Genomic DNA, 7500 nt, shown 5'->3' on the forward strand with positions numbered 1-7500 from the left:
GCAGCAGGTCTCCAAGGTGAAGAGCCTCTAGTCGATAGAATAATGTAGGTAAGGGAAGTCGGCAAATTGGATCCGTAACTTCGGGATAAGGATTGGCTCTGAGGATCGGGGCGTGTCGGGCTTGGTCGGGAAGTGGGTCAGCGCTAACGTGCCGGGCCTGGGCGAGGTGAGTGCCGTAGGGATGCCGGTAAGTGCGGGCGTTTAGCGCGGGCGTGGTCTGCTCTCGCCGTTGGTCGGCCTCGTGCTGGCCGGCGGTGCAGGATGCGCGCGCCTGCGCGGCGTTCGCGCCCCGGTGCTTCAACCTGCGTGCAGGATCCGAGCTCGGTCCCGTGCCTTGGCCTCCCACGGATCTTCCTTGCTGCGAGGCCGCGTCCGCCTTAGCGTGCTCCTCCGGGGGCGCGCGGGTGCGCGGATTCTCTTCGGCCGCCATTCAACGATCAACTCAGAACTGGCACGGACTGGGGGAATCCGACTGTCTAATTAAAACAAAGCATTGCGATGGCCCTAGCGGGTGTTGACGCAATGTGATTTCTGCCCAGTGCTCTGAATGTCAACGTGAAGAAATTCAAGCAAGCGCGGGTAAACGGCGGGAGTAACTATGACTCTCTTAAGGTGGCCAAGTGGCGGCGGTGTGGCTGCATCCGGACTTGGCTTTTCGAAGTGCGGTCTTGATGTAGTCGTGCTGCTGCTGCGAGGTGCCTTCCTTGGGTTATAGTTACAGGGAGAGTGATGCGCAATACATGGGCCTAGCCCTCTTAGCCTCTCCTCTCCTGCGGTCTTCTCCCCTTCTCGTGGGCCCGCTGATTTTCGCAGAGTGGAAGACCGCACCAGGGGCTTGGGGGGGTTACCAGCCCCCCCTCGCATTATCCCTTTATAGTTGGGGGCAGCCGACAAGAAACAAGAGATGGTGGCCCTTCCGCTGAAGGTGCCACCCCAGCTACCCCAGCACCTATCCGGCCAACCGGCCGTAACGAAAATGCGATAGTTTGTGTAGCTCCCTTTGCTTGCAGTGAGTGCCACCGCACTTTTACCACGAAGAACGGTCTCGGGGTCCATCGCCGCCGCCAACACCCTGCGGCCGCCAACGCTGAGATCGTGACGGAGAGGCATCGCGCGAGGTGGACGGAGGAAGAAGTCCTGTCGCTCGCCAAGGCAGAGGCCGAACTGTTCCTTGAGAGGGACGCCCGGTTCTTCTTTGTAAATCAAGAACTTACCAGGATGTTCCCCGACCGAACGCTTGAGGCAATCAAGTGCCGACGGCGGCAAGCTGCCCACAAGCAGCTTGTCCGCCAATTCATGGAGGCACTTGAGATCGGTCGGGGCGAAGAGCCGGCGTCCCGCCGTGGAGCAGCGAGCTCGCTGCCTGACGCGGGCGAGGCCGCTGCGCCGCCCGTCGACGCAGCCGAGGACTTCGCGGCCGACACCACCGGGCCGCCGCCGGAGGGGCCGACTGACGCCGCCATCTGGGAGCATCTGGCGGGGCTGCCTGCTTCCGCCCAGCGTTTCTCTGCCCTGGATCGAGTCATTGGTCTGGGGCGGGGCACGCCGCCCGATGTCATCCTGGGCATGCTCCCGGATGCCCTTGCGTCGGTCGGGTCCAGGGGGGAGAGGTCGATCACCAGGACACAGCGGCCGCGCCAATCATCCAAGCGGCCGCCTGCCGCCCCGCCGCTGCAGAAGCGCAAGCGGCGCCGCTGGGAATACGCGCGCACACAGGACGCCTTCCGTAGGTCGCGTGCACGTTGCGTGCGCGGCTTGCTGGACGGCACCCTGCTGCAGCCGCCACCCGACATCCCCGGTCTGCTGGACTTCTGGGCGGACCTCTTCACGAAGAAGCCGATCTCCACCGCCGGCTTCATCCGTGACCGCCTTCTCCCGCACTCGGAGCCTGTCGCTCCTGAGTGCCTATGGGGGCCGGTCACACGTGAGGAGGTCGCTGCTGCCTTGCCGCCCAGGGGATCGGCAGCCGGGCCGGACGGCCTGACTCCAGCGGAGCTGCGGCGCCTGCCGCATGAAGTCCTGGTGAAACTCTTGAACCTCTTCCTCCTGGCCCGCGCCCTCCCCGAGCGTCTGCTTCGCGCCCGGACGTCACTTCTCCCCAAAACGGCTGCACCAACATCCCCCGCTGACTTTCGCCCCATTACGGTCTGCTCGGTGTTGGCGCGGACCTTTCACAAGGTTCTCGCGTCACGCCTGATGCGTGCATGTGCTGTGGACGAACGTCAGCGGGCATTCATCCCCCGGGATGGGATGTTGGAAAACACCTTCATCTTGGACACTGCTCTCACCGACGCAGTCCGCTCCTGTCGCTCTGTTTTTGTGGCATCGATCGACGTCTCTAAAGCGTTCGATTCGGTGGACCATGCTGCCCTCCGCCCCGTGCTGAGGGCTCATGGCCTGCCGGATTGCTTTATTGAGTACGTCGAAAGGTGTTACGAGGGTAGCACGACAGTGATAGCGGGCGGCGCCGACGTGGGCGTGCCCCTGCAGCCGGCTAGGGGTGTGCGTCAGGGTGACCCCCTCTCCCCCCTCCTTTTCAATTTTGCGGTGGACTATGTTTTGAGTCAACTTCCCTCCCACATCGGAGCTCGGATCCTTGGTCGCAGAGTTAACGCTGCGGCCTTCGCAGATGACGTCCTGCTTTTTGCATCGACCGCGAGGGGATTGCAGTCCCTCATCGACGCAGCCGTCGCAGCCCTCGCCCATCTGGGGCTGCAGATCAACGCCCGGAAGTGTTTCACCCTCGCCTTAGTCGCGTCTGGGCGCGACAAGAAGGTGAAGGTCGACGCCGACGTTACCTTCAAAGCGGGCAACGCCACCGTGCCCGCCCTACGTGTGGGTGAAACCTTCCGGTACCTGGGACTGCAATTCTCCACCGCGGGTCGCTGCGTTTTCAACCCACGACGCCACCTGGTGGAGCAGCTGGACGTCATCTCCCGAGCTCCGCTCAAGCCGCAACAGCGCCTCCACGCCCTCACCACCGTACTTCTGCCTGGCCTGTACCATGGGCTGGCCCTCAGCCGCACCCGAGTGGGTGCGTTGAAAGCGGCAGATGTGACCATCCGTGCCGCCGTCAGGAGATGGTTCCGCCTTCCGGCGGACACTCCCCTGGGCTACTTCCACGCTCCTGTAGCCCAGGGAGGCCTCGGCATCCCATCATGCCGATGGATGGGGCCAACACTTCGCCGGTCCCGTCTCCTGGCGCTGAAGAGGATTGGGCCAGCCGCCGACGGTGCAGGCCGGGACGAGGTGCAGCGTGAGATTGAGGCGCTGGAGCGGCATCTTATGTGGGAGGGCCACCTCCTCAAATCGTCGACGCAGGTTGGAGAGATGTGGGCCGCGCGCCTGCACGTTGCCTTTGACGGTGCGGCGCTGTCATCTTCCGCCGCCGTCAAGGGGCAACACCAGTGGGTCGCTGACACCAGTCGCCTGCTATCTGGGCGTAACTTCATCGACGCTCTCCGCGCCCGCATCAACGCCTTCCCCACGAAGGCACGGCGCAGTCGCGGGCGGGAGGCGGACACCAGATGCCGCGCGGGCTGCCAGGCCGTAGAGACCGCCAACCACGTGTTACAGGCTTGCTTCAGGACGCACGGGTCCCGGGTTAAGCGGCATGACGCGATCGTGCGCTATGTCGCCCGTGGACTCGCGCAGAGGGGCTTCAATGTCTCTGTGGAGCCCCACCTCCGCACACCTGAGGGAATCCGCAAGCCTGACGTGGTGGCGGTTAAAGACGGCATCGCCCGCGTCATCGACGCCCAGGTAGTCGGAGACCATCTCCGGCTCGACTGGTGTCACTCCGAGAAAGCGGCCTACTACAACACGCCGTCCATCAGGCGTGCCATCTCCAACCTGCACCGTGACGTTGAGGAGGTTACAGTGTCCACCGCGACATTGAATTGGAGGGGTGTATGGTCTCCAGCGTCGGCCGGAGATCTCTCCGCACTTGGATTTAGACCCCGAGAACTGGCGGTGCTTAGCACAAGAGTACTGCAAAGCTGCTGCACGAGCTATCGCATTTTCGAATATATGACGACGCAAAGACCGATGGAGCGAGCCGGCGTCGGATAGGATGCTGGTTATTTTCTTCGCCTTGACTCCTGGGGCCTATCCACAGGAGGAATATCCCGTCTTTGTTCTTTCTTCTTTGTGTATGTAACTTGTGTTGTTTTTGTTTCTGTTTTTTTCCAGCATATATATATGTATATGTATTGTAGTTTTAACCTTTACTTGTGGCATCGCCCTGTAAGTCCCCACCTCGGTGGCGGACATGGCGTGAAACACCTGCCACACCCTATCTGTACATGCATATATATGTGTTATTCAGCAATGAATAAAGACGGCTAATGTATGGCCAAGTGGCGGCGGTGTGGCTGCATCCGGACTTGGCTTCTCGAAGTGCGGTCTTGATGTAGTCGTGCTGCTGCTGCGAGGTGCCTTCCTTGGGTTATAGTTACAGGGAGAGTGATGCGCAATACATGGGCCTAGCCCTCTTAGCCTCTCCTCTCCTGCGGTCTTCTCCCCTTCTCGTGGGCCCGCTGATTTCGCAGAGTGGAAGACCGCACCAGGGGCTTGGGGGGGTTACCAGCCCCCCCTCGCACTATCCCTTTTTTTAGTTGGGGGCAGTAAGCAGAGAATAAGTGGTGGCCCTTCCGCTGAAGGTGCCACCCCAACTCCCCCAGCACCTAGCCGGCCAACCGGCCGTGCCGAAAATCTTGTAACTTTTGCAGCTATGTATACCTGTAGTGAGTGCCACCGCAGCTTTACAACCAAGAACGGTCTCGGGGTCCATCGCCGCCGCCAACATCTTGCGGCCGCCAACGCGGAGATCGTCACGGAGAGGCATCGCGCGAGGTGGACGGAGGAAGAAGTCCTGTCGCTCGCCAAGGCGGAGGCCGAACTGTTCCTTGAGAGGGACGCCCGGTTCTTCTTCGTCAATCAAGAACTCATCAGGATGTTCCCCGACCGAACGCTCGAGGCAATCAAGTGCCGACGGCGGCAAGCTGCCCACAAGCAGCTTGTCCGCCAATTCATGGAGGCGCTTGAGATCGGTCGGGGGGAAGAGCCGGCGTCCCGCCGGGGAGCAGCAAGCCCGCTGCCTGACGCGGGCGAGGCCGCTGCGCCGCCCGTCGACGCAGCCGAGGACTTCGCGGCCGACACCACCGGGCCGCCGCCGGAGGGGCCGACTGACGCCGCCATCTGGGAGCATCTGGCGGGGCTACCCGCTTCCGCCCAGCGTTTCTCTGCCCTGGATCGTGTCATAGGTCTGGGGCGGGGCACGCCGCCCGATGTCATCCTGGGCATGCTCCCGGATGCCCTTGCGTCGGTCGGGTCCAGAGGGGAGAGATCGATCACCAGGACACAGCGGCCGCGCCAACCATCGAAGCGGCCGCCTGCCGCGCCGCCGGCGCAGAAGCGCAAGCGGCGCCGCTGGGAGTACGCGAGAACGCAGGATGCCTTCCGACGGTCGCGTGCACGTTGCGTGCGCGGCCTCTTGGATGGCACCCTGCTCCAGCCGCCACCTGCCATCCCTGGTCTGCTGGACTTCTGGGCGGACCTCTTCACCAAGAAGCCCATCTCCACCGCGGGCTTCATTCGTGACCGCCTCCTCCCGCACTCAGAGCCTGTCGCTCTCGAGTGCATATGGGGGCCGGTCACACATGAGGAGGTCGCCGCCGCGTTGCCGCCCAGGGGATCAGCAGCCGGGCCGGACGGCCTTACCCCAGCGGAGTTGCGGCGCCTGCCGCACGAAGTCCTGGTGAAAGTGATGAATCTCTTCCTTCTGGCCCGCGCCCTTCCGGAACGCCTGCTTCGCGCGCGGACGTCCCTTCTCCCGAAAACGGCTGCACCAACATCCCCCGCTGACTTTCGCCCCATTACGGTCTGCTCGGTGTTGGCGCGGACCTTTCACAAGGTTCTCGCGTCACGCCTGATGCGCGCATGTGCTGTGGACGAACGTCAGCGGGCATTCATCCCTCGGGATGGGATGTTGGAAAATACCTTCATCTTGGACACTGCTCTCACCGACGCAGTTCGCTCCTGCCGCTCTGTCTTTGTGGCATCGATCGACGTATCTAAGGCATTCGATTCGGTAGATCATGCTGCCCTTCGCCCCGTGCTGAAGGCGCATGGCCTGCCGGATTGCTTTGTCGAGTATGTCGAGCGGTGCTACGAGGGCAGCACGACAGTGATAGCGGACGGCGCCGGCGTGGGCGTGTCTGTGCAGCCAGCACGGGGCGTTCGCCAGGGCGATCCCCTCTCCCCCCTCCTGTTCAACTTTGCGGTGGACTACGTTTTAGGCCAACTGCCCTCCCACATCGGAGCTCGGATCCTCGGTCGCAGAGTCAACGCTGCGGCCTTTGCAGATGACGTCTTGCTGTTTGCAGCGACCCCGAGGGGCTTGCAGTCCCTCATCGACGCAGCTACCGCAGCCCTCGCCCACCTGGGGCTGCAGATCAACGCCCGGAAGTGTTTCACCCTCGCCTTAGTCGCGTCAGGGCGCGAGAAGAAGGTGAAGGTGGACAGCAATGTCACCTTCACAGCAGGCAATACCACCATGCCTGCCCTGCGTGTGGGTGAAACCTTCCGGTACCTGGGGCTGCAATTTTCCACGGCGGGTCGCTGTGTCTTCAATCCACGTAGCCACCTGGTGGAGCAGCTTGACGTCATCTCCCGAGCTCCGCTGAAGCCGCAACAGCGCCTCCACGCTCTCACCAACGTACTTCTCCCTGGCCTGTACCACGGGCTGGCCCTCAGCCGCACCCGGGTGGGTGCATTGAAGTCGGCCGACGTCACCATCCGGGCCGCCGTCAGGAGATGGTTCCGCCTTCCGGCGGACACCCCCCTGGGATACTTCCATGCTCCTGTTGCCCAGGGGGGCCTCGGCATTCCATCTTGCCGATGGATGGGTCCGACCCTCCGTCGGTCCCGTCTCCTGGCGCTGAAGAAGATAGGGCCAGCCTGCGACGGTGCAGGCATGGATGAGGTACAGCGTGAGATCGAGGTGCTGGAGCGCCACCTAATGTGGGAGGGCCACCTCCTCAAATCGTCAACGCAGGTTGGGGAAATGTGGGCGGCGCGCCTACACATCGCCATTGACGGTGCGGCACTGTCATCTTCTGCCGCCGTCAGTGGCCAACATCAGTGGGTCGCCGACACCAGTCGCCTGCTATCTGGGCGTGAATACATCGACGCCCTCCGCGCCCGCATCAACGCCTTCCCTACGAAGGCACGGCGCAGTCGCGGGCGGGAGGCGGACACCAGATGCCGCGCGGGGTGCCAGGCCGTGGAGACCGCCAACCACGTACTTCAGGCTTGCTTTAGGACGCACGGGTCCCGGGTCAAGCGCCATGACGCTGTAGTGCGTTATGTCGCCCGTGGACTCGCGCAGAGGGGCTTCAATGTCTCTGTGGAGCCCCACCTCCGAACACCTGAGGGCATCCGCAAGCCTGACGTGGTGGCGGTCAAAGACGGCATCGCCCGCGTGGTCGACGCCCAGAT

The sequence above is a fragment of the Schistocerca piceifrons genome, unplaced genomic scaffold (assembly GCF_021461385.2).
Source record: "Schistocerca piceifrons isolate TAMUIC-IGC-003096 unplaced genomic scaffold, iqSchPice1.1 HiC_scaffold_1973, whole genome shotgun sequence".
Taxonomy (NCBI): domain Eukaryota; kingdom Metazoa; phylum Arthropoda; class Insecta; order Orthoptera; family Acrididae; genus Schistocerca; species Schistocerca piceifrons.